A 26520-nucleotide genomic window follows, 5' to 3' on the forward strand; every position below is an offset into this window, starting at 1 on the left:
TTTTATGCTCCTGGTCACAGGCTCGGCTGAGGGCTCAGCTCCCTGGGAAGGACATCTGCCTCCCTAACTGAGTTGTACTGCAGGGTAGGGCTGCCAACTTTCTAATTGCACAAAACCCAACACCCTTGCCCTAACCCCTGCCCTGCCCCTTCTCTGAGGCCCTACCCCCACTCACTCCAGCCCCCCTCCCTCAGTTGCTTGCTCTCCCCCACCCTCACTCACTTTCAATGGGCTAGGACAGGGTTGGAGTGTGGGAGGGAGTGAGGGCTCCTGCTGGGGGTGCAAGCTCCTGGGTGGGGCCAGAATTGAGGCGATCAGGATGTGGGGGTGTCATAGTATAATTCCCAAATCTGAACCTTAGCGTCCAAAATATAGGTACTAGCATGAATTTTCCTAAGCTTAATTACCAGCTTAGATCTGATAGGCTGCCACCAATCAGGACTTAGGTAGAGCGCCTGATAGACTCTGGTCTCCCCAAACCCTTCCCTGGGGACCCCCAAGACCCAGATTCCCTGAGTCTCACAACAAAGGGGAATAAACCATTTCCCTTCCCCCCTCCTTTCTTCCTCCCAGCTCTTTCCCACCCTGGGTACACTAGGAGACCACCGTGATTCAACTCCTTGAATCACCTCTTCCCCCTCCCTTCTTCCCCAGAGAGAGATACAGAGATAAATGCAGAGAGCAGGTTTTTCTTCCCTCCTCCCTTTCCTTTCTCCCACCAATTCCCTGGTGAGTGCAGACTCCCTTCCCTGGAGTTTTACAAAAGATAACCAAAAAATCAATTAGATTCTAAAAAAGAGGAAAACTTTAATAAAAGAAGAAAAAACATAAAACTTGTCTCTGTAATCAAGATGGTAAATATACAGGGTTTTTATAGCTTATAGACAATAGAAAGAAGCTTTCTCCAGCAGAAACACAATTTAAGCTACTTCCAGCAAGTACACATCTGCAAATAAGGAAAACAAATTAAAAGACTATAACCGCCTTTTTTCCTTACTCACTATTCTGAACAGATAAGAGACTGTAGCAGGGAGATTGGCAGAAACCTGGTTGCACCTCTAGTCCCGTCCAGGACCCAGATAGAACAACCCACAAACAAAGGCTTCCCTCCACCTAGATTTGAAAGTATCTTGTTTTCTGATTGGTTCTCTGATCAGGTGTTTGGGTCCCTGTTTGTTAACCCTTTACAGGTAAAAGAGACATTAACCCTTAACTATCTGTTTATGAGGGGGGGGCTCTGGACTGGAGCAAGGGGTTGGGGTGAGCAAGGGGGGGTGGGCTCCAGCCAGGCATGCAGGCTCTGGGGTGGGGCTGGGGATGAGGAGCTTGGGGTGGAGGAGGAGGCTCTGGGCTCGGGCCAAGGGGTTTGGATTGCGGGAGCAGGCTCAGGGCTGGGGCAGGGGATTTGGGAGGGGATTCAGGGTGCGAGCTCTGGGAGGGAGTTTGGATGCCTGAGGGGGCTCAGGATTGGGGTAGGGGGTTGGGGTGCAGGTCAGGGTGCAGGGTCTGGGAGGGAGTTTGGGGTGCAGGCTCCAGCCAGGTGGCACTTACCTCAGGCAGCTCCCGGTTTGGGAGCTGCACGGAGCCAGCCCTGCTGCGCCACCAATCAGACTTTTAACGGCCAAGTAAGCGGTGCTGACCAGAGCTGCCAGGGTCCCTTTTTGACCAGGTGTTCTCGTCGAAAACCAGATGTCTAGCAACCCTACTGCAGGGCCCTGTCCCTATACTTCCTGCACTTCCTCCAGAGGAGGCAGAGTGAGGTCAGATGAGGCCACTCTGCTTCCTTACACCAAGTAATAAACAATAAATCTTTGCTAAAAATCAGCACAAAACTCTCCCATAATAACTCAAAGCTTTTCCTACAGTTGTCTGCTGCCCCTATTTTATTGTCGAGAAGACTATAAACCCAACCAAAAGGTGGCTGACAGAGACAATAGCCAGTATGCGAAGGATGACATTGTCCTAAGTTACCTAGTAATAGGAGTTGTATGGATGTAGTGCCTAGCAGTCCAAGCCCCATTGTGCTAGACACAGTATAAACATATCATGACAGGATGGTCCCTGACCATCTAAGGGCCTGTTTACCCATGGAGATGTTCCTGATTAACTCCATGTATGGACCTACTTGTTCCGGAAGAGGACTGCCTTGTTTGTGCATTGAGCTAAACAGGAACAAGGCACTCTTTATTGTGGAAAAAGTTTGTCCACACATGGAGTTAAATCAGGAACAATTAAATGTACAGACAAGCCCTAAGTATCCGACTACATTCAGTCTGAGATTTTCAAAGGAGCCTAATCGATTTAGGATTGAAATTCAAGGGATTTGTGTGCCTAACCCCCTTAGGTTCCTTCAAAAACTGCAGCTTTAATTTATACAGTAATGATCTAAAAAAGTATTCCAATAAAATGAATGCAGATTAAATGACTAAGCCTCCCCCACCCAAAAAAAAACCTCCCACCAAGATTTACGCAATAATTAATAAGAGTATAAACATTTAATTAAATCCATGTGCCATGGGAATTAGAGAGACAGAGTTGGCACCCATTTCATATTTACTTAGATAGATTTAAATCTAATTAGGCTTCTCTTTCTGAGAATAATATTGCTATTATAATAAGATTGTGTTAGTGGATCAGATACGGAAAAGGCCTTTCTATTGTAACTGGGTTAGCTATGATTTATATTGTTATATATTTTATAATGCTTTTAAAAAAGTAATTTGTATGTTAATTTCATTTTACATATCTTGTCTCAGTTGGCTGTAGGAGTTTGTATTTAACTTTGTAAGCCTGAGATGCAGAGAGAGCCTATAAAACTGTACTCCCCAAAACAATGAGACTATTGTGAACATTTTTAGATAGCCAAATCTATCAGTCCATAATTAATTTTGTAAAAAATGAGGAGAAAGAACATATGAACAGAAAGCTTTGCAGTTATTCAGAACTCCTTCAATGTGCAAATCCATCCTCTATGTTTGGGAATGTACTTTTCACTCTCATATGGAAAATGCACTACTGTACTTAAACTAATGGCTATGACTCCAATTCATACACTTAGTTTTGCCCTCTTGTTTATAGGTGAAGTAGGTTTTATTTGTTGAAACCGTTCCTGTGAACACAAATAGCTTAGAGCTCCTGACTGCCAGTTTTGATACAAGAAACAAGGGCAAAATTTACAAAAAATTTAGACCAACATTTTCAAAAGTGGACACTTATTTTGGGTGCCTTGGGCCTGATTTTCAGCTGACTTAAGCAGCAGCTGTGCAGTGCTCAACACTTCTGAAAATCAGGTCCAAGGTGTTTCAATTTAGACACCTAAATTCAGTGGCTACTTTTGAAAGTTTTGGCCATAGCATGGATTTTGCATGGATTTCTTCTTTGTACTTTTGCCTCACATTGTCATGGTCATTATTTCCATTCAAGTCAATAAGAGTTTTCCCATTTACTTAAATGGGATCAGGAGCTGACCTAGAATCAAGGACAAAAATCATGGTTAGAAGTCTACTGAAAACTAGGTTAGTGGGAGGGAGGAGGACCAGAAGGCAGCCGTCTTTTATATATTTGGATCTTCACAGATATTTTTTGGTGTCAGTAACCCCACCCATCCTCATTTAAGAACTAAGAAGAAAAAAAAAAGATAGGTCTAGATATTTCAGGATGCGAGAGCTGGAATAAAAAATCCTGCAGTTCTGTTACATAGACCAGTGATCTTGACCTTGCTAACTTTGTGGAATTTGACATGTTGGGACTGATGTGCTGAGATGAGAGCCTCCACTGCCATGGAAAAACTCAATGCTCTAGGAAGCGGTGTTCCTGATTCAGTAGGGGGCACTTTTAGTTACGACTCAATTCTAACCAATGGCCTACCAGGGGATGAGGGGACACAGTGATGCCGGAGATCAATAAAATAATCCAGCTGCATTACAATACAGTCTGTATTACCTTAGGGCTTGTCTACATCACAAAGTTGCAGCGCTGGTGAGGGGGTTGCAGCGCTGCAACTTAGGAGGTGTACACATCTGCAGGGCATCACCAGCGCTGCAACTCCCTGTTTGCAGCGCTGGCTGTACTCCCGTTTTGTCTCGGGTGTAGAGGATCCAGCGCTGGTAATCAAGTGTAGACACTTACCAGCGCTTTTCTTGACCTCCGTGGAATAAGCAGGTATCCCAGCATACCTGAGGAAGCCTCTCTGGTAATCAAGCAGGTATCCTTCCCCGCGGTTTGCTCCGGTGTTCTCCGAATCCCCCCCCAAGCGGGTCTCCTTCCCAGCGGTTTGCAGGGGGGTTCGGGGAACGCGAGAGCAAACCGCGGGGAAGCAGGTCTCCTTCCCTGGTTTGCTCTCATGTTCCCCGAACCCCCGTGCAAGTAGGTCTCCTTCCCCGCACCCCCGAGCAAGCAGGTCTCCTTCCCCGCCGTTTGCAGGGGGGTTTGGGGAACGCGAGAGCAAACCGCGGGGAAGGAGATCTGCTTGCTCGGGGGTTCAGGGAACACGAGAGCAAACCGCGGGGAAGGAGATCTGCTTGCTCGGGGGTTCGGGGAACGCGAGAGCAAACCGCGGGGAAGCAGGTCTCCTTCCCCGGTTTGCTCTCGCGTTCCCCGAACCCCCGTGCAAGCAGGTCTCCTTCCCCGCACCCCCGAGCAAGCAGGTCTCCTTCCCCGCCGTTTGCACGGGGGTTCGGGGAACGCGAGAGCAAACCGCGGGGAAGGAGATCTGCTTGCTCGGGGGTTCGGGGAACGCGAGAGCAAACCGCTGGGAAGGAGACCTGCTTGCACGGGGGTTCGGGGAACGCGAGAGCAAACCGCGGGGAAGGAGACCTGCTTGCTCGGGGGTGCGGGGAACACTGGAGCAAAACCGGGGAAGGAGACCTGCTTTCCTGCGGTTTGCTCTCGCGTTCCCCGAACCCCCCTTGAAGCCGCCCAACAGCGCTGCAGTGTGGCCACATCTAACACCACTTGCAGCGCTGGTTGCTGTAAGTGTGGCCACTCTGCAGCGCTGGCCCTATACAGCTGTACTAATACAGCTGTAACAACCAGCGCTACAAAATTGTAGATGTAGACATGCCCTTAAGCACGTGTGTATCTGCATTTGAATGAAAACTATTATTTGAGAAATAGTATACTGTAAAGCATGTGAGCAAAGCAGAGAAGGATGCATGCTCAGCCTCATACTTGGAGCACATAATGCAACTGTAAAGTTCCAAAAAAAATGTTTTCATTCAATATGTAATGAAGCTGACATGTTTGCAATTTCAATGCTTTAAAGGTGAAATGCTTGTGAAGGCATCTTTTGATAATGGTGATGGGGTCTTCAAGATACCTAGACAGAAATAAATAAAATCCACTAGTGTAGGCCAGGCTCAGGCATCTTTTAAACAAAGTGTCATGAATGCCTATTAGGAACTCAGTCAACCACTAGCACCACTTACACTGTTGTACCACTCACAATGGTGGGCACTAACGTTCCTAATGTAGACAAGGCCGGAGATTGCACGTTCATAGGATTAACCACTTGTACTGTTCACCAAATAAGAGTATCTGCAGTAATCAGACAAAAAAGCGGAGTCAATTCTTGACTGGAAAGTGGGAGTTTCTGTATTTCCTCCATGTATTTTTCTGTATTTTGGTTAGTTTACTACAGTACTTTGAACTTTTCTTCAAAGTGCTCTGTAAAACTAATTAACTAATCAGTCCATACAACAATCCCGTGATAAAGTAATAAGTGCTATTTTACAAATAGGAAATGTAGGCACAGAGAGGTTATGAGATTTGCCCAAGGTTTCTCTGTGAGTTAGTGACAAAGCTGGAACAGAAACCAGGAATTCCTGGCTCCCAGTCCTGTTTTCAGAAACTCAACCCACTTTCTTATGAAAATACGGTTGAGATCGCTGTGTCACAGTGTATTAGACACCCACAGTTCTTCATATGCCTTTTCATACTTGTACACCAGTCAGCGGGGATCTGAACTTTTGTGAATCTAGACTAGCAGGCAAAACATTAGTTTATATTCACAGCTGAGTTTTCCCTATGAAAGCCCTGAATTAGAATCTGCAAGTTATCTGCAGTATACTGCTACCACACATTCCCCACCTACCAAAGGGAACAATTGCGCTACTGTACATTTCAAGCCAAGTCTGTAGAGTGACAACTTCTAGATGCAAATGATGAAAGCAAACAATCCACAGAGCTATGCATGAGATATCCTTTTTCCTAAATGCTACTAGGTACAGTAGTAGCCCAAGTGAAACCTTCAGGCAAAGCGTTGGGAATCACAATAATAGAGTTTCAGAGTACAACATTTCTTTTTAACTGCCTCATTCCCACCCTGCGTCTCACAAATGTTGGGGAGATGCCTGTATCACAGGAGAATTATAATGTCGTCAAATATTTCCTTGGAAGTTTGCTGCCAGGAGCAAAATCTGACTTTTTCTGTGTTTCGAGTAATAGTTAAGTGTAAAAAAAAAAATTTGACTACAACTGTTTTCATACACAGGACATAGCCCAGTTAAAATCAACATTTAAAAACAAACACATATTTTCCTGTATTACTAAGAGTCTTCAATTATTAAATCCGTATTACTTTTTTGCTGTTTAAATTGTTCACTTTTAAATTTTTCTCTGCTCAACAATGAAAATAAAAATAGACTGGTCAGTTTCATATTTGTTTCACATTTATGCTCTCAGACACCAACATAATGCTGCAATGTTTGGATTGCAAACATTGCACAAAGGAACAGTTATTTATTTATAAAAAATTACTTTTGAATTATTTTAAAATAACTTAACTGGAATATTTCCATTGGTCTTAGGTTTTACCAAATTTAAATTTGGGGTCAAATTTGACTTGATGGTGTGTCTTTAAAATAAAAGTAATTTAGCAGAATGAGAGCTGGGGTGTTCCCTAAACAAAAGTGACCAGTTTTCACAAAACTCGACCCACACATGCTTTATCAAGGATTAAAGTACAAACATGACATCATCAGAACAAACTCTCATTGGCTGATTGGTAATCAAAGACAGGACATTATTGCCTAGAAACTTGTATGGCTACACTTGCAGCTGTACAGCGCTGGGAGTTACAGCTGTCTTCGTACAGCTGTATAGGGAAAGCGCTGCAGTGTGGCCACACTGACAGCTACCAGCGCTGCCAGCGCTGCAGTGTGGCCACATTTGCAGCATTTGCAGCGCTGTTGGGAGTGGCTGAACAGGATTCTGGGATACCTCTGAATACCTCTGGAGGCCAATTACAGCACTTTTGGTGGCCACACTGGCGGAGCAGCACTGCATCACCAGCGCTGCAATCGTTATACCCCAGGCAGAGCAGGAATACAGCCAGCATTGCAGCCAGGGAGATGCAGCTTGCAAGTGTGGACGGTGAGTAAGTTGCAGCACTGTAAATCCACCACCAGAGCTGCAACTCTCCAGTGTAGCCAAGAGTAACCTTTTCCCAAGTGCCACATACACTTTTAGATATCATTGTCACATACTCATTTGCCATTCTTATGTTTCCTTACCCAATTAAAAAAACAATGGCTGCCACAACTAACCCATTTAATCTCTTTAATAATAATAAAGTAGGGTTTAGTGGTTACAGCACAGATCTGGGCTTTAGGAGATTCCTGGATTCCTGCCTCTTCCACTGGTTGTATGTTCTCAGGAAAATCATGTATCTGCTTTGTTTACCTATCTGTAAAATGGGACTGATAATACGTACCTCACCTCACAGAAGTATGGTGAAGCTTCGTTAAGACTGATAATGAACACTGTGATTCTATGATGAATGGTAATGTATAAGTGCAGCTATTGGTACTCACTACAGTTCTGTACTCTCCACTTTTCTTATCCCTGGTCCATCAAGTAGCAAATTCTGACTGTTGTCATTCCACTTGTCAGAACTTGTTTTTCACATAATTTTCCTCACTCATATCTCAAGTAGCAAAATATGAAAAGTATGTCTCTCCGGTCAGAATGTGATACCCTCCCTCATTCCAATCCCTGGGATATAGCCAAAATGGAGTAACACACACAGACTTCAATCTGGAGTAACAGCAATCACAAAAATGAATGGAGTTCCCCCTCTGAGGAACCAGGTATAATTCAGTAGCTGTGCAACATTTTTAGAAATGGATGTCTTCTACTTATTGACTTCATCTTTGGAAACTGATCAAATTCTAACAAACCTACAAAAGAACCATGCCTTTTATTACCTTTATGGTGATCACTAATACCTTACAATGTCAAAGTCAAAACTCGGACCTTGTTTCCAAAACATGTAATTAGTTCACAAGAGGACTGAGTACCTAGATAAATGAAAGGTCAATCTCCAAACTGTATATTATCCTAACATTATAACAAACTGGCTGCTTTATACATCTACCTCTGCCCTCTATTGGTTGGCATCTGAACTGCCCAACTACATAGGATAGTCCCCATGCTGTTCACAAATAACAGATATTCTCTTTTATCCCAAGCAGCAAGGGCTTGTGCTTTTGGAATGCGGGGTGGGGGGAATCTCAATTCTCTCTCTATTGTCTTTGTGAAGTTTTGAATGGCCATGGAGAGCATCAGAGTGGCAACAGTGAAGTCCTACATCATTATGGAATTGTGAATACCTTACTGTCTTACTTATCTTGCTGTCTCATATTAGCTGATCTCATCCTGGTGGATTTCAAAGTAGTTCACAAACTATTCATCAGATCCTGCAGTGGGCTGCCAATTAAAGGCTTCACTGGGTAATGTGCCTTTGAGAGGACTGCAGGATCCTATATTTATTTTGATCTGCTTACACTGCACCCATCAAGCCACTCCGAGAAAATGTAAGCAACATTATAACACCAAAATCACAAAACAAAGAGACTTCCCCCTCCTCAAGAATTTACCTGGAATGTCTTTCCCACAATCACCTGCTCATGCACAAGCCTAAGAAGATACATGGTCCCAAGAGGGTGCCCTGAAAGTCAACTGGCTTGGGCTTTATTAGATTAGCAAGGAAAGTGAATTCCAGAATAGGAAACCCTCCACTGAGAATGTCCAGCAACCAGATATTCACACCTAGGGACTTTGAGCAAATATACAATAATATGGGAGTCTCTGAGGTAGCCAGGAACCACACACCATAAAAGTTGGGAGCATGTCTAATTCCGTGGGCCAGTTAATGATAGAAAAGTGAGGGAGGGGTCATTTGATTTGCAAACATCTACAGAATTTCAATGGTGTCACCCTCTGCGGCATAGCAGGGATACTCCCTCCCTTCCTCCCCAGCACCATGTCTTCTGGTAGGTGGAAATGTTGATAACACAATGTTATTGGCAATGCGTTGAATTGGATATCATTCAAAAGTCCCTTCTCTCAGGAACACAGTGGTACCAACCATGAGAAACCTAGAACAATTATGTAGATATATGTATTCGAAAGAATGTTTAATTATATCTTACCACAGATATGTCAAACATGCAGCCCTCACAAAAAGTTAAATAGTGATCCTTGACTAACAATATTGTACTATCAATTAATGCTCAGAACATAATATCCAAATAATTGTTTTAATGTGACAGATTACTATAAATGGAAGGAAGGCTTAAACTTCATTTGCAATCATCAGCAAAAAAGAAGAGGACCAGCGGTATTGATTATCAGCTCTGTTTATTATGCCAAACAAGTTGTAATGACGCACTGGTTAAGACATCAGCATCCAGGCAAAAATTACAGGAATCCAACGGCATGCACAAAATTATCTAATTACAATCTCAAAGTAACTTATTACAAAATCCTTGTTTTTACTTTTGCTTTGATCATTTTTAGGCATCAATGGAGAGATGAAGAATACCAACTAATAGCAGAATCTTTGGAGAATACCACAGTGGAGGACCTGCTTAAACACAGCACTCAGTGGCATCTTACATGCTATAAGAAGTGTGCCCATAAACTGGCTTTGGCAAGGCAGGTTGAGGAAGTTCATCAAGGATCAGGAGAAACATGAAGATGCTGGGACAAATGCCAGCTGTTGGCGGATATTTGGTGCTCTTTATTTGATCCATCAGGACAGCTAATGGAATCTGCATCTCACAGCTCTGGAAGATTTTGTGACTGTGTTCCCTTAAGGTGCATGCCTGCGCAGCTGCACAAGAGGTTTCAAGAGGCACATACCTGATTAGTGCCGACACACACACAGCACACAGGGGGTAGATACAGGTGGGCCTGGAGGATGTGTAGGATGAGTGGGGAATAGGGTTGAGCGTGGGCAGTGGGGTGAGATGGGAGGCAGTGATGAGGGAGCTTGGGGCATGCATAGCTGTTGCGGGGAGAGAGGCCTCTCCCCCGGTCCTGGGGCTGTGGTGGGGAGAAAGGCCTCTCCCCTAGTCCCGGGGCTGTGGCAGGGAGAGAGGGCTTTAAGAAAATATACATTATATCTAGTTTTTTTGTTTCTACTGGTGGTGCACATCCACACATTATCTCAGTATTGGTGCTGCACATGACAAGATTCATTCCGCACATGGATAGAAAAAATGAAAGGGAACATTGCGGTTTTTGAAATAGTATTTGCTTTAGATTTAGCCAACTATTCTGCAATGATTGCCCTATACCTTGCTGAAATAACAGGTGGAGAAAAGTCTGACCCTGACACATGGGAGGAATTTCAAAAAGGAAATTGAGTTGTTAGAAAAAGTCGCCAGTTCTTCTGTGTACTTGGTTCAGATGAAAATCTAGAACATGAAAACAGAGCAGTGAAAGTCATTATGGGGTTGGTAGGAATAACACAACATCCAAATACTCTTTCCTGGTGTTTCCTGACAATCCCAGAAGTCCATCCAATTTAGAACAAAACATTAAGTATAGCTGGGATGACATCCCCAGAAGTAAGCAAGAGCCTTCTAGACTCATTAGGCATTGTTAAATGCCAAGAAGGGGGAATTTTAAAGCTACAGGATGAGTTTACTCATACCGGCAATCTATTTGAGTATGATAGACAGGAGCTCAATAATATCATGATGAAAGCAGTCTTCAGAGATAAGATAGCTAAAGATGTCAGTCAAACAGATACTTTAGGTCATCACTTGTATGAAACCTTCAAAATTCAAAGAATTATCCAAAACTCCATCACTCTATGGGCTCTGATCAAAAACAGACTAAAGCTGTGCTCAAATGCAAAGAAGAAAGTCAAAGTGAAGGTGTGGCAGGACGATTACATGGCTTACCACAGACAGGTCATTGTTTGCTCATTTCCTGGTTGTATCCAGATCTCAGCATGATCTTGATCTATGTGAGGTTTGAAGTATGAGTTTTCCATGGTACCACAATGGATGTTCAAATGCGACAGAACAATTTATATGTGCCGGGCAAAAAGCAAACTAATATGTATCCTGCATGGTTTCCTAAGCCAGCATCTACTAACAAAATGACCAGTATCTTATGTACCCAAGGCCTTTCAGCATAGAATCCTAGATGGTCTGGTTGAGGTACAAGCTCTTGACAAATCAAAAACTGTTAACACTGGCTGAGATTTGACTGAACACTTCATTATGAGGCTACAGAAAAAATATTAGACCTATGGCAAAGTCTACCTGGCATTTGATACATATGCAGAAGAATGAATTTAAAATATTACCAGAAAGAAGAGACTCCATGATATTACACCTGTCCAATACAAAAATCACTGATGTCATGAACATCTCCAACATCACAGAGAAGAAGTTACTGTCTCATACTCACACAAAGGATGAGTTAACAACATACCTTACAGGAAAAATACTCCAGCACGCAAAGAATTGCTCCAAGAATTTTGTCATTGGATGGCATAATGAAGTTGCTGCCTTGCTCTGTTCAGTGGAGTTTCTTCATAGTTCCCACGAGGAAGCTGACACTAAAATTATCTTGCATGTCATCAGTGCCACAGGAAAAGGTGCTAGATCTTTGCACAAGACACAGATATTCTAGTTCTCTCTGTGAGCGCACTAGCCAAGATTTCTGCAAGATTCTGGTTTTGTGCCTGCTGCTGGGAAACAGAATTGCTGTCTCTCTCTCTCCTATCACTCACACCATTAAAAGCCACCACACTGCCAGATTTCTTTCAGGATGTGACACTATTGGAAGGCTGGCTGGGAAGAATAAATGATCTTACTGGAAGGCATTTGATTCAGCTTCCAAAGACTCTCTCCTCTCTCTGAAGGTCCTTGGAACAGCTGAGAGTCTCTCTGATGAGGTCATAACTGCACTGGAGGCATTTATATACTGAGTTTACCATTTGAAGACCAACATTATGACACTTGCAGAACTAGGTTGGTGGATGTTTTCCAAGAAATAGACAAATGGAGAAAAACTGCCACTAACAAGGGACTCATTCATACCTGCTATCAAGAGGCCAAATTATCAAGCAGTGGAATGGCTCTGGGATGATTGAGCGCATCCAGAACTGCTCTCACTTTCAGGCATGGATGAATTTTGGGAGACGGACTGATCAAAACCAGTTATGTGTGAAATATCACATGCTCCCGAATCAATCCTTCAGGTAATCAAAAGCAAAGACCAGATGTTCACTATCCTGCAAATGTTTGGCCAGAAGCCTGCCTGCTACGGAGATATGCAAGTGTGGCGCAGATGAGGATCAGTGTGACATGTCTAGCAGTGGTGCCCCAGAGAGGACACCAATGATGACTTTGATAAATAAATGGTTTCAATCCTACATGTCAAGGCTAACTACCCTTGAATTACCAAAGATCAATGTCTTTTTTATATAAGCAATGCATCCTTATATTAAAGTATAATTTTTAAAAGTTTATTTTTAAACATTTTCTCAAATACATAACTACTTAATTGTAGTAGGTTTGTCAGGTTTGGTACCATTGTGTTCATGCAGAAAGCGTTTTCGAATGATACCTAACCTGACCCATTTCTGACAACATCGTATTATTAAAATTTCCATCAACTGGAGGACCTGAAGCTGGGAGGCTAGGGGGGCGGGGGGGTGTCGTCTGAATCTCCCCTGCCACACCACAGAGGATGACACCATTTAAATTATGCTTCTGTAGAATTTTATGAGTCAAATGACATCTCCCTTACCGTTCTATCACTAACTTGCCCATGGAATGAGATTTTACTACTTTATACTCCCAGGCTAATATAGGTTTTTATAGATTGATTTTATAAATCAATACCTTGGACAAGGTTCATGGAGCTATACCATTTATGCTGTTTTACAGTTTTCTCCCCTTGAATTTTACACCCAGGATACATATACAGAGATTATTACAAGCACCACTGAAGTGCAGCCACCTCTGAGGTGGAGCACTGCAGCCATTTGACAGCACAAAGCAACTTAGAATCCCTTTTCTTTCACCAGCAGTGATGGCGCAGCAGAACTCAAGGACAGAAGTTTGATTTTCGGAGCTTCTTTATAATATGTACTTCTGGTAGATGCAGCCTTAATTCTAGACAAACATATCAGACTGAAAGGGACGATCCAGCAAGAAAGGAGTTCACTGATTGTTCAAGACTTGCCAGCTTACCCCATCCTTGCTGATCTAATGAGCACTAATTCTTTAGCCTTATGCAACTGAAGGAAAGATAACACATGACAGTGAAGACTTAATGGACAAGATCCTCTTTATATGCTAATCCAACTTTTATGAAGAGCTTGAACAGAAGATTGTGGAGGAGGGGAAGGTTTAGGAGTGGGGCTGCTCTGAACTACTGTACTAGATTTGATTAGCTGGGTTCATTGGCAATACTCAAGCAGAGGATGACATAAATCCTTCCCTGACCCCCACTAATGGGAACCAGTTCTGATTCCCCACTCAGGGCTTGGCTACACTTGAAACTTCAAAGCGCTGCCGTGGGAGCGCTGCCACAGCAGGGCTTTGAAGTGTGAGTGTGGTCGCAGCGCCAGCGCTGGGAGAGAGCTCTCCCAGTGCTGCACGTACTCCACCTCCTCATGGGGTTTAGCTTGCAGCGCTGGGACCCACGCTCCCAGCGCTGCAGCACTGTTTACACTGGCGCTTTACAGCGCTGTATCTTGCAGTGCTCAGGGGGGTGTTTTTTTCACACCCGAGCGAGAAAGTTGCAGCACTGTAAAGCGCCAGTATAGCCAAGGTCTCAGTGTGGAATTTATAGTTTACAAGAGAAACTTCTAAAGCTGCCCAGCTTCTCTTCAGGCTAATATTATATTTAAAACAGTTACGAACATGCACATAGGCAACCTTGGAAATTACCTATATCTTTTGCATTTTGTGGGATGCGGTGGTTGGAAGGTGTTTGGAGCCTTTGAGTTTATGAACAACCTCTGACTTGTAACAGACAACAATGGGTGTATCACTTACAAAGAAGTTAACAGGAATGTGGCATGCTAACCAACCAGAAACAGGCACATTGTTCTAAACTGGCACAGATACTAGTATCTGTTGCTGCAGAGTCAGAGCTTCAACTCAGTTTGCTTTCTTTCCTATTCACTATCAGATAGAATCACTGCCTAAACTTCTTATCACAACCGTCCAGCACAGATGGTATTTGTACCTTAAAGTGTACATATAGGCAGAAAAGTGGTGCTGTAAAAGACATTGGGCTTGTCTACATCACAAAGTTGCAGCGCTGGTGAGGGGGTTACAGCGCTGCAACTTAGGAGGTGTACACATCTGCAGGGCATCACCAGCGCTGCAACTCCCTGTTTGCAGCGCTGGCCGTACTCCCGTTTTGTCTCGGGTGTAGAGGATCCAGCGCTGGTGATCCAGCGCTGGTAATCAAGTGTAGACACTTACCAGCGCTTTTCTTGACCTCCGTGGAATAAGCAGGTATCCCAGCATACCTGAGGAAGCCTCTCTGGTAATCAAGCAGGTCTCCTTCCCCGGTTTGCTCTCGCGTTCCCCGAACCCCCGTGCAAGCAGGTCTCCTTCCCTGCGGTTTGCAGGGGGGTTCGGGGAACGCGAGAGCAAACCGCGGGGAAGCTGGTCTCCTTCCCTGGTTTGCTCTCGCGTTCCCCGAACCCCCGAGCAAGCAGGTCTCCTTCCCTGCGGTTTGCTCTCGCGTTCCCCGAACCCCCGAGCAAGCAGGTCTCCTTCCCTGGTTTGCTCTCGCGTTCCCCGAACCCCCGAGCAAGCAGGTCTCCTTCCCTGCGGTTTGCAGGGAAGTTCGGGGAACGTGAGAGCAAACCGCGGGGAAGCTGGTCTCCTTCCCCGGTTTGCTCTCGCGTTCCCCGAACCCCAGTGCAAGCAGGTCTCCTTCCCCGCGGTTTGCTCTCGCGTTCCCCGAACCCCTGAGCAAGCAGGTCTCCTTCCCTGTGGTTTGCAGGGGGGTTCGGGGAATGCGAGAGCAAACCGCGGGGAAGCTGGTCTCCTTCCCCGGTTTGCTCTCGCGTTCCCCGAACCCCCGAGCAAGCAGGTCTCCATCCCTGCGGTTTGCAGGGGGGTTCGGGGAACGCGAGAGCAAACCGCGGGGAAGCTGGTCTCCTTCCCCGGTTTGCTTTCGCGTTCCCCGAACCCCCCTTGAAGCCGCCCAACAGCGCTGCAGTGTGGCCACATCTAACACCACTTGCAGCGCTGGTTGCTGTAAGTGTGGCCACTCTGCAGCGCTGGCCCTATACAGCTGTACTAATACAGCTGTAACAACCAGCGCTGCAAAATTGTAGATGTAGACATACCCATTGTATTTATCCTCTCTCCATGACAACAGGGGATGGATCACTTGATAAATTGCCCTGTTCTGTTCATTCCCTCTGAAGTGCCTGGTACCAGCCACTGTCAGAAGACAGGGCTAGATGGACCACTGGTCTGACATAGTATAAACCAGACTATATAGACTAGAATCATAGACTATCAGGGTTGGAAGGGACGTCAGGAGGTCATCTAGTCTAACCCCCTGCTCAATGCAGGACCAATCCCCCAATGGCTCCCTGAAGGGTTGAACTTATAACCCTGTGTTTAGCAAGCCAATGCTCAAACCACTGAGCTATCCCTCCCCCCATTCTTGTGTGACTTCCAAATCCTGCTGGCTCAGTTTTCAAAAGAATGTGCTTTTTCTGGCTGCCAGCACAGCAGCCTTCATCTAGGATGTGAGAAACTAGCTGGGTCTTTTTGCCTCATACATCATCATGGATAATGGAGAGACTAGAAACTGACTAGATAACTCTGTTGCTGGCTTAGAAAGCAGAACAGGCTCCAGTTCAGTCCACTACATCTGTATTGGGCTTGCAGGGCTAACAGGAGGAAACATTTGTTGTGATGATACAAGCAGCAGACCTTACTCAAATATATTTATGGGACGCAGATCTGAGAAGCAAAATGAGGCCATTTTTATATATTCACTTGTTGGCTATGAGGAGCCCAGGTATTGTCAGTATATTTAGCTCCCTGGGTGCTAAACCTTCCTTTGAAAATAAACAAGAAAATAGCCACTTTCACCTTCTTGTTACAGATAGGATTTTCTCTGGAAGGTGGAACTCCCACTGCTAGATGCTTAAAATTCATCTCCAGTGTACTTCAGTTTAGACCAAAACCAAAAGTACCTTTGTAGAGTCTTGCTTTGTAAAACTCTACAAAGGTACTTTTGGTTTTGGTCTAAACCAGAGCAAACCAATCATTTTTCTAGTCAGGATCCTGTATCCATCTGTGGCCAATGCCTTATGCAAAGAAATATGCAAGACCCCCAGAACATATCTAAATATACAAAACTCTCCACTAGGGGAAGGTGGAGAAAGGAAAAATTATCTCAATCTGACTCCGACTGGTAAACAACAAGCTTACTCAACTCAATTGACTCTGTTTCCCCAGAATAATTAACCCAAGAGGGAAGGAATATTGGTGCCTTTTAATTAACATGACCATTTTTTAGTCTATTTTGCTGAAGGTGGCAGGCAGTTTGGCATTGAAAAGCCATGACTGGAAGCCCCTTCACTTTATTTATTTAAATATGACTTTTACTAAATGAAATCCAGAAACTCACAATATCCTGAGGGTGACATAGCATCAACAGAAATAACGACTACCCTACTACTTGTATGGCTCTAGTCCCAAGACAAACAGATCCTTTTTATATGCCACTGTAACCTTCACCTCCTCACAAACATTAGGCTTTACCAAATCTTTACTGTTTTGTAGCCATCTTTTTAGGACACTTTCCTTTCATTTTCTGCGAAAAATTTGCTTATCTGCCTTCATAGTTTCAAAGATTTTAAGGCCAGAAGGGACCATTTGATTATCTAGTCTGACCTCCTGCGTATCACAGGCCATTAAATTTCACCCTGTTTTGGGCCCAATAACTTGGGTTAGACTAAACTATTCCAGTCACCAGGAGACTAAACTTTCTTGTTCTCTGCAGACAACTCCACCATCCTGCCTGTCACTTAGGCCCATAACCTAGTTATCATCTTTGAGCTGAACCCCACTCTAGGTCCTCACATCCAGGCTATGCTTAAGTCTTGCAGATTCCTTCTGCATAACATATCTAAGAGAGGGCCTTTCCTATTCATCCACATAGCTAAAATGTTCTTCCAGGCTCCCATTATCTTATCTTTGAAGTACTGAAACATTCTTCTCTCTTGCCCTGAGAGATGCAGTCTTGCTCCACTTATATCCATTCAGCATGCTGCTGCAAAGATCATTTTCCCAGCCCAGCAGTTCTCAAACTGTGGGTTGGGACCCCAAAGTGGGTTGTGACAGGGCTGGCATTAGAATTGCTGGGGAATGCAGCTGAAGCTAGAGTTGCCAGGGGTCCATTTTTTGACTGGAACGCCTGGTCGAAATGGGACCCTGGTGGCTCTGGTTGGCACTGCCTGCCCTAGCTCGGGCACAACTCCCGGAAGCGGCCGCCCAGTCCTTGCGGCCCCTAGACACATGAGCGGGCAGGAAGGCTTTGCGCACTGCCCACGCCCTGAGTGCCAGCTAAGCAGCGCCCATTGGCTGGGAATTGTGACCAATGGGAGCTGCGGGAGTGGTGCCTGCAGGCCTGGGGGTGGCACTCAGAGCCTCCCTGGCTGCCCATGCTGGAGGGGCCACAGGGACCTGGCAGCTGCTTCCTAGAAGCTGCGGTAAGTGCCGCCAGGACCCCAAACCCAAACCCTCTGCCCCAGCCCACAGTCCCCTCCCAAACCCAAACTCCCTCCTGGACCCCACCCCCTCCACCCGCCAGCCACCTGGCCCAACCTGGAGTCCCATCCTGCACCCCAAACCCCACATTCCCAGTCCCACCCCAGAGCCCACACCCCCAGCTGGAGCACTCACCCCCCAACTCCGCACATCTACCCCCTCCCCAGCCTGGTGAAAGTCAGTGAGGATGGGGGAGAGTGAGTGACGGAGGGAGGGGAAATGGAGCAGGAAGGGGCGGGGCCTCAGGGAAGGGGCAGGGTAGGGCAGGGCCTTGGGGTGTTCAGTTTTGTGCAATTAGAAAGTTGGCAACCCTAGCTGAAGCCCAAGCCCCACTGCCCAGGGCCAAAGCCCTTTGGCCCTCGGTGGTGGGGTTCAGGTTATAGGATCCCGCCTGGGGCTAAAGCCCTTGGGCTTCTGCTTTGCCCCCCCCCTGCCCCCCGGGCAGTGGGGCTCAGGCAGACTCAGGCTTCAGTCTCCACTCCTGGTGTCAGATAGTAATTTTTCTTGTCAGGAGGGGGTTGCAATTCAATGAAGTTTGAGAACTCCTGTCCTAGCCCATTGCTTTGACCATGTCATCCTCTCACTATATCCCTCTGCTGGCTCCCCCTTCTCTATCACATCAAACACAAGCTGCTTGTCCTCAGTTTTCAGGCCCTTCACAACCTATCCCTACCTTACCTATCATCTCTGATTCAGTACTGAAAGGTCAACTCTTGCCTCTGATTAGCCCAGGAAGCCAGCCTCCATCACCCATTTGTTAAATTTTCAAACAAGCACCTTTTTGCTTTCCCCCATGCTGCTGCTCATGTATGGGAGAAGCTACCTGTAAACATCTGCAAAACTAACTTATGATCCTCCTTCAAAACACTCCTTTTCTATGATACCTACAAATAATTTGACAACAGTTGGTGATCATGCTGACCAATATTGTCTCACTGTTTCTTTGTATTACCCCATCTGTCCATATCCTGCTGTTGTCTCTTGTCTTATACTTAGACTGTAAGGTCTTTGGGGCAGGGGCTCTCTTTCTGCTCTATAGTTGTACAGCACCTAGCCTAACAGGGTCTTGTCTCTGACTGGGGATCCTAGGTGCCATGATAATACATATAATAATACTAATAATGTGCACCACGAATCCAAGATGCCACTGATGCCCGAGGCTCCTGCAATGGCAGGGAATTGATTAGGTGAGATATGACCAGATGATCCAGCAGGCAATCCATGCTTCATGCTACATAGGAAGGCAAACCCTCATTTTACCAAAATCTCTGCCAATCTGGGCTAGGGTGTGTGTGTGAGTGGGGGGAGGGAATTCCTTCCTGCCCTCAAATCTGGTGATCAGTTTGACCCTGAGCACATGAGCAAAACACCAGCCAGGCATCAAGATAGAGGATTCTCTGTACCACTTCAGAGAACGGGTCCACTCTGTATCCAGCTGTGGCCAGTTGCTGATACTTCAAAAGATGGAAAAAAACCCTCAGAATACATCTAGACAATTGTGCATTAGAGAAAAGAAACATTTCTTCCTGACCCGTGCAGGCAAATGGCTGAAGCCCCTGAAGCATGAGATTGTCATTGTCTTACTGCAGAGTTGCAAATATTATGAGCATGTTGAGGGCAATGGAGAACTTTCCATTGTCTCCAGCGCCCACAAAAGAAAGGAATGGACACAATGATTCATAAAAGCAGCAAAGAGTCCTGTGGCACCTTATAGACTAACAGACGTATTGGAGCATGAACTTTCATGGGTGAATACTCACTTCGTCGGATGCATGGTTCATAGAGTCACAGATTCCAAGGCCAGAATGAACCACCAACACCATCCCATCTGCCCCCTTGCATACACAGGCTGTAGAATTTCTCCCAGAAACTGAATTAAAGCATATCTTTTTGAAAGGATATCCTATGTCTTCTTAATGATGAGCCCACCACCTCCCCTGGTAAGCTGTTCTAATAGTTAATTTCCCTCACTGGTAGGAAATTGTGTCTTATTTCAAGGCTGAATTTGTCTAACTTCAGTTTCCAGCCATCGGATCTTGTTATGCCTTTGTCAGCAAGGTTGAAAAGCCCCCTGTGATCAGCAGGGATCATAGAAATCCATTTGCCATGGAAAAACGCAGTATTTGCATTTTTACACAGAATCTTTAGTTTTTACACATTGTGTAAAAACAAAAAGAATAAGAACCCCGTTTATGTGCACCTCCATTATCCAGCCCTCCCTACTAACTGAATCAGGACTGATAGCCCAACCCTCGCCACCAGGGCTGAAGCTCTCTGGATTATCTGAATTTTTTACAGGTTTCAGAGTAGCAGTTGTATTAGTCTGTATCTGCAAAAAGAACAGGAGTACTTGTGGCACCTTAGAGACTAACAAATTTATTTCAGCATAAGCTTTCGTGGGCTACAGCTCACTTCAATTTTTGATGATCTAGTCTGGCCCCAATCCCAATTACATCGAATAAATGGGGTTTCTTTGTATACAGTTGACCACAATGTTTTATTGATACCTGTATATATTGTGGCTAGGGAAACTAAAATTCAGCATCTCATTTTAATCATGGAAAAATGCAAAATACATTTTATTTTTTTTAAATCCGAGAATTTTATTTTTTTTTAATCCCAGAAAACTAGGATCCCTGATGATCAGCTCTCTCATCCTGCATGTAAGCATCTATACACAGTGATCAAGTCACCTCTCATCCTTCCCTTTAATACGCTGAGCTCCTTAAGCCTCACATTGTAGGCTTGTTTTCTAGCCCCTGGATCATTTGTGTGATCTTCCATGAGTTTTTTTACAATAATCTGCAGTACTGTGAGAATGTCAATATGTGACCCTTACTGGTACGACTGCAGCTATGATAAGTCATTATTAATCAAATAGGTCAACCATTTACTCTGGATGTATTTGTTTTTTGTTTGATTAGGGTGTTTTGCTTGTTTGTCATAATTGGGCCTTAGCTGTGTCAGTTCTGGCGTTTATATTATATATAGCACTATGACCAGGGCAAGCCACTGGAGGGGTGTCTGCACTGCAATTGGGAGATGTGACTGCAGCATGTGTAGACATACCTGAGCCAGACCTAAGCTAGATCAAAGCTAGCACAAGGAACTAGGGCAGCAGCATAGTCAGCAGCCACTCAAGTAGAAATGTAGGATCCTGGGCGGGCAGGGCTAGCCCATGAAGTTGCCCATGTTGCTGTGGCTTCATTGCCATTGTTACTTGAGCTAGCTCAGGCACATATACAGGTGCTACAATCACAGTGCCTGATTGCAGTGTAGATATAAGGGGCAGGATTCCCAGAGTCTATTCTTTGCTCTGCCATTGATTCACCGTGTGACCTTGAGCAAGGCACTTACTTTCTGTCTGCCTAAGTTTTCACCCATCTGTAGAATAGATACAATAATATTGACCTCCCTTACGGTCATGCTGTGATAATATCAATAAGGAGAAAGTAAATATTCTTTCCAGTGCCTGTATGTCACTTATCCTGGGTAGGGAGAGATAAGTTAATACTTTGTACTTCTTTGTGCATTTTATCAGGAGGATCTCAAAGCATTCTATGTCTGTACAGCATGTAGCACAACAGGGTCCTGGCACATGACTAGAGCTCTTAGGCCCTACAATAATAACAAAAAATAGTAAGTGAGCCTCCCTGCCCCGTTATCCTTTGTTGAGAGGCAGTGTTAACTAATGGTTAAACCAAGGGATGGGAGTCAATTCCTGGGTTGTAGTCCCAGATCTACTATGGACAGTGCCTCAGTTTCCCCTTTTACAAAACAGTAATAGTGTCTCTCAAATGGAAGAGTCCTCTACATAAGCAGTGCAGAATAGGCCATCTAAATGTACAACAAAGCTCAGGTAGGAGATTCCCCACCATACCCCTCCACTTTGAAGTGTAATACATTTTTCCCAGCAGCAACATACTGTATCATTGTAGTTAGGAACATGTTCACTTCTGTCATCTATGTGTGGAATATCTTGGACCAGCTTATTATGACCCCACTTCAGGAAGTACTTAATCTCAGGTTTTAATCCCATTGATGTAAATAGGACATAAGCTTGTACTTAACATTCGGTACATAGTGAATGGCTTGCCTGACTTGTAGCCTGCAGTGGCTGCCGCCAGTAGAGGTCTCGTTGTAACAAGTACTGTTTTTCTGCTCACTCATAATTTTTTTTAAAATTCTCCTTTGGGATTTATTATCTATCTTAGAATCATCTATCACTATCAAGTCCTTGACCCATGCAGTATAAGTATTAATGTATTTGCATACATGAAAATGAAAGGATGTTGCATTCTGAGGGCTTTATTTCTTCTACGGACACTTGATAAATACAGTTCAGGTAATCAAATTCACCATCCTGCCTATGAATAATTTCAGCTCCTGGAGGGACCATCTTGTCCAGCCGGCAAGAGGGAAATAAGAGGATCCTCCTGTTATTAAGCAATGCAACAAACTGAAAATAAATACGGAAGCTGGAAAAGCTTCCTTGCCTCTGGTGGGAAGGAGAGCAGGTCCAGCTTCTGAACCTTAGCTCCTCTGTGACACAAGTTTGGAGGTCCAGCGCAAGAGTATGCCAAAACCAGACGAGGAAGCCTGGGTGTGACACGCTAGCTCAGACAGGGGCTTGGGAACCCACCTCCTAATATCCCAGCCATCACAAATGTCTAAAGGTATCTTAAGAAACTCTAGTACCAAAGACTAGGGATGGGTAGAAGCCAGATTTTCTGCTTAGAGGGAACCTCAAGAATTCCAATATTTTTCCCCATTCTGAAAAAGGAACAAAAACTAAAAAGTTAAGAAATTTTCTGCAAAAACAAAATTCTGAAAATTTCTTCATTTTGGGTCAACTGAAGTGTTTAATTTCAATAAAATCAAAACATTTAATTCCCAATTCAGCCTTATGAAAAACTTTTGAAAAATTAGTTTCATATCAAAACAATTAATGGCATTGAGCAGAGAAAAACTAAGCTGTGCTGTTCAGAAAAAGCAGGGCACATGGACACTATTCAAATACCATTTCATTTGTTTCCCAAAACAAAAACGTCTCAAAATCTACAAAAAATGCTGAGTGTCAAAGCTGACCCGTTTTCTTGCCGAAGAGACCATGTTAACGTGCATTGCGCAGGCAGCTCTACCAGGGATCCCCCAGTACATCGCACAAGGGTCCCTACCCCTCATCTCAATCACCTCTGGCTGAACGCGAAACACACAGAGAAACGTACCTACCCTCGACCTGCCCCAGTGCGTGCCAGCCCCGGCTCTTCACGGCCACAGGGGACAAAGGAAGGAGGGGAAGGGCCCCTGCTGGGGGGCGGGAGGAGAAGGGCACAGCGTGGAAGGCGCAGGGGAAGAGCAGAACCAGGGGGGCTGAAACTATTTGTATACTGGGGTGTTAAAAGCCATTGAACCAAATGTAAACCCCGTATATGATGATATCCACTTCAAGCCAGGGGGTGTGGCAACCCCTCTCCCCCGACCCCCTAGTTCCAGCACCTATGGCAGACACTGCAGGTGCCCGGGATCTCTCCTGCCTGTGTCCCGCTACCCGATCAGGCAGGGCGGGCAAGCCGGGGGAGGCGAGGCGCCTTCTCTTTGCTGGGAGCCGGGTCTCAGCGCCTGCCAGATGCCCCACGCGGACGCTTTGCCTATTCCCGGGAGGGGGCGCCAGATCCTGACCCGCAATCGTCCGTGTGGCTCCAGCGCCCAGCATATGGCCGGCCCCGGCTCCTTCGAGCCACCCCCCGCAACTCCGCTCCAGCGGCGCTGGCGCCCAGCCCTCGGCGCTGCCAACATCTGCTCCCTACAGCAGGCTCCAGCACGCCCTGCTCCAGCGCACAAGGGGCCAGCCCGCTCCCGCTGTTTGCCTTCCGCTGCCCCGGGCAACCCCCCTGCAGCCCGCTTTGTTCCGGGTGGGAGTTGCTTCCTCACCCCCCTTCCAACTCCTCTCCTGCGGGAGGAAGCGAAGCAAAGCGAAGCCGGAGGCGGCGCAGCGAGAAGCGAAAGCAACAGCGGCCGGGCTCCAGAGCCCTCCCTCCGGCTCCCACGCCGGCCCGGCATCCCCCAGCCCAGTTGGCATCCGCCAGCTCCGTCGCGGGAGGCCTGGACGGGCTCCCCCTGCACCTACCCTGACGGAGATGGGGAGAGAGCGCTCCAGAGCAGCTGCTGCGGCCACGCTCTGCCTCGCTCCTGCCTCTCCCTCCTTCTCCGCTCAGCCGCGCATTGTCTTCCTCGCCTCCATGGATGGCTCGAGGCGGCGGCGGCTGAAGATTAAATGTTCCAGTGACACTAACCCATAGCATGGATGCGGTTGCAAACTGCACATGCTCCCTCCTGACAGCCGGCCTTCTCCCGCACCAGCCCTTAACTCCTTCGTTGCTGTCCTGAGCCAGCTGCGGTACAGGGAGGTGATGATGGAGGGGAGATACCCGCACTGACTTTAGCAGGGAAAATCATCTGGCTGCAGGCCTCAGCTCTCCTGCTCCCACCCCCTGGCTTTCTGCCTCCACCTACAGCAGCTCTTATAGAGCAGGATCGGCTTTCCAGCGCCTTCTGGCTTGCTAAGGGTTAATTCAGGTCACATTCCCTGCTGCAGTTCTTCCAATTTTTAATAATTTACCTGGTAAATTTACATGCAACGACTTTGCATCATTTGTAGCTGCTAAACACAGAAGCAACACAGGTACCAGCTCCTGAGAATTTAGGATTTGCTAGGCCCTTTCAGACTCCTGGTCCACCAAGGCAGGTAACTGGCTTCCTGGTGATGCTTCAGAGTCCTTGTGTTACATGCTGTAGTTGCCATGAGGGGCTGCAGAAAAAATAGACACCTCACTCCCACCCATATTCCAGGAAAAATAGACAACCCCCTCCCATCAATATTCCAGTTATGACATACCTCTTTGCTTGCCAAGGCCAAAATATGGGACAAAACAAAGGATATAAAAATAGGAGCTAGAAGAGAGCACTTGGGTCACCCAATCTTTGCAGGCATCAATCACTCCCTCCTCAGTCTGATTTATTACCTACTCAGGTACTTTACCTGGAATAGATCCTAGGCTATTGACCTTCTATTGGATGATCTCTAGTACAGTGTCTGCCACCTACCTCAATTTCACTCTTTACAAGGCAGTCAGAGTTTGTCAAAAACAGAACTCAGAAGTCCCAAAACAAACACAAAGTGTTCATCACTTCCAGTTCTTCACAGCATCCTGTTTCCTGGGCTTCCTTAGCTTCCTTCAAGGCCTCCTGCTTCTGGCAGTCTGCGCTACTTCTCTCAACCAATTACCCTACCCTCCTCACCTTCCTGCTGCCATTTATATATGAATTGTCTGATTCCTCTCAGGTTGGCTCATCTTGTATTCACAGCTGGTTTAGCCCTGGGCTTTCCAGCCCAGGGGCAAACCAACCTGTTACAATCTCAAGGTCCTTTGCAAACACTCATTCACACTTCTGTAAAGTGGTAAATATTTTCTGTTCAGTTTTCTAACTAAAAACCTGCTCTCGGATGTGGTAACCAATGCTTGTAAAAGCGGGACCGGCTCTAGGCACCAGCAAAGCAAGCATGTGCTTGGAGCACCACATTTCCAGGGCCGGCATTCCGGCCATCCTTTTTTTTCAGGGCAGTTGCGCTCTCTCAGAGCTGCGCCACTTAGATGGGGCGAGGGTGCCACGACCCTGGCTGCAGGGGGAAGGGGAAGTGCCAGCCCTGGGATGCTGAGCTGCCAGGGCCCAGCCACTACCCGGGGAGGAGAGGGCGAGTCCTGCCGAGGAGCCAGAGTTGCGCCACCTCATCTGTGCACTGGCTGCTGCACTACCTTGTGTCACCCTGTAAGCCGGTCGTGGCGGGGCTCATCCCTCTCAGGCGCAGCGGGGAGCCAGGGCTCCTCCTAGCACGCTGCAGTCTGGGTAGGCTTAGCCCCTCCGCAGGTGTTGAGGGGGGTACAGGGTCTGCAAACAAGGTAGAGCCCCGGCCCTCTAGCCAGGGTCGGGGCTCTCAAAGTAAATAAGCCCCAGCCCTTGGACAGAGGGGCAGTAACAGTTCAAGCTCAGGCCTCTAGCAGGGGCTGAGCAAACACAGTATCAGCCCAGGCCCTTGGCAGAGCGGGGCACCAAACGTAAGTCTCGTTAGCTCTGGCCCTCTGGATCAGGGCAGAGCAGTGGCAACAGGCGGGAAGAGGGGGAGTCTGCCGGCCGGTTACGGGTGGCAGGGGGAACGCAGGCCCTCCCACTCCACTGCGTTCCAGCCCGGAGCCCTAGCAGCGGTCAAGACCCGCTGCGGTCAGTGGGGATCCTGGCCGCAACACACTGACATGGATTCGGGCTCTTCAGGAGCCAAACCAGGGTCGACTACCCCCAGGCCACTTCCAACCTCCCCCTCTCTGGGTACCTGGTCCTTGCCAACGTCATCTGGGGGGTCCCAGACCATGGGCTCCTCCGGGTACCGGTCGTGGGG

General features: G+C 46.3%; 1 protein-coding gene across 5 annotated transcripts in view; it reads right to left on the bottom strand.

Annotated features, from left to right (window-relative positions):
- TMEM229B (transmembrane protein 229B) overlaps positions 1–24522 on the bottom strand; it is a 65061-nt gene extending 40539 nt beyond the window's left edge. For 3 of the 5 annotated variants that reach the window (XM_030559753.1, XM_030559751.1, XM_030559744.1), the window contains exon 1: positions 24196–24522. The gene's annotated coding sequence lies outside the window, so the exon portion shown is untranslated. Of the gene's footprint in view, positions 1–23293; positions 23433–24195 lie in introns of those variants that run through there. The other 2 variants (XM_030559746.1, XM_030559745.1) reach the window with 2 other exon arrangements.
- Between the last annotated feature and the right edge of the window lie 1998 nt (positions 24523–26520).

Source organism: Gopherus evgoodei, chromosome 4, assembly GCF_007399415.2.
Source record: "Gopherus evgoodei ecotype Sinaloan lineage chromosome 4, rGopEvg1_v1.p, whole genome shotgun sequence".
Lineage (NCBI taxonomy): Eukaryota > Metazoa > Chordata > Testudines > Testudinidae > Gopherus > Gopherus evgoodei.